The 787-nt window shown below is 32.8% G+C and overlaps 1 non-coding gene across 1 annotated transcript; it reads right to left on the bottom strand.

Annotated features, from left to right (window-relative positions):
- Positions 1–181: 181 nt before the first annotated feature.
- Positions 182–253, bottom strand: Smp_tRNA_01015_Pseudo_TTG.1.1. The gene has a single exon. It is a non-coding gene (tRNA).
- Positions 254–787: the final 534 nt, after the last annotated feature.

The following is a 787-nucleotide window of genomic DNA, read 5'->3' as shown; positions in this document are numbered from 1 at the left end:
CACTGAAATTGATCAGTCTCTTATTGGAATATGTGCATAATGTGTGTATCGCCTCGATATTGCCTTAATTCACAAGCATTATAATCAAAGATGGATAGTGGTTAGTGGTGGAATCCAGTTTGACGCGCGTTTCGTCCTATTTGGTACTCGTCAGCTGGGTTTACCTGCACCTCAGAGTTGATGTTCACTCTGGGACTCGAACCCAGTACCTTTCGCTTCAAACACCATCGAGTTATCCACTCTGCTACTCAGTCCTGATAGATTCATCATATATTTTATAAGACTCATATAAGCTTTGCAATAAACAACAACTATATGAGTAAATAAACACAAATAAGTCATAAATAGTTTTTATTACATAAAATATCTTCTTGAGTTAGTTGATATTTTCCCATTTTTAAGGTGAAATTTCGTTCCTTAAACTGAATAGTTTAATTGTGAAACGTTGATTATCCTTTTGAACAATATCATTAGCACAAAAGTCGAGTAGAATAGCTCATTTCTACTTTGCGTTGATGCTGTTGATGATGTTGTCATCCAGAAAGTTAATGGAAACTTCACAATTGCACTATTTAGTTCAAAGAACTGAATCCCATCAAATAAATAATTTAATTAAAATACTAATCTTTTCCATCGATTTAGATCTTCATAATTATTTTAGTTAAATGCACAGATATCACTGTCAAAGAAATTGGACTCTTTATTGGATGTTTACCATAGAAATTCACCATCAAACATTTGCAAGATTCACGCAACAACAATATAAATAATATAAGCAAAGATGGAT

Source organism: Schistosoma mansoni, chromosome 3, assembly GCF_000237925.1.
Source record: "Schistosoma mansoni strain Puerto Rico chromosome 3, complete genome".
In the NCBI taxonomy this organism is placed as follows: Eukaryota; Metazoa; Platyhelminthes; class Trematoda; order Strigeidida; family Schistosomatidae; genus Schistosoma; species Schistosoma mansoni.
The sequence above is the reverse complement of the archived record's forward strand: the minus strand, read 5'-3'. Positions and strand labels throughout refer to the sequence as shown.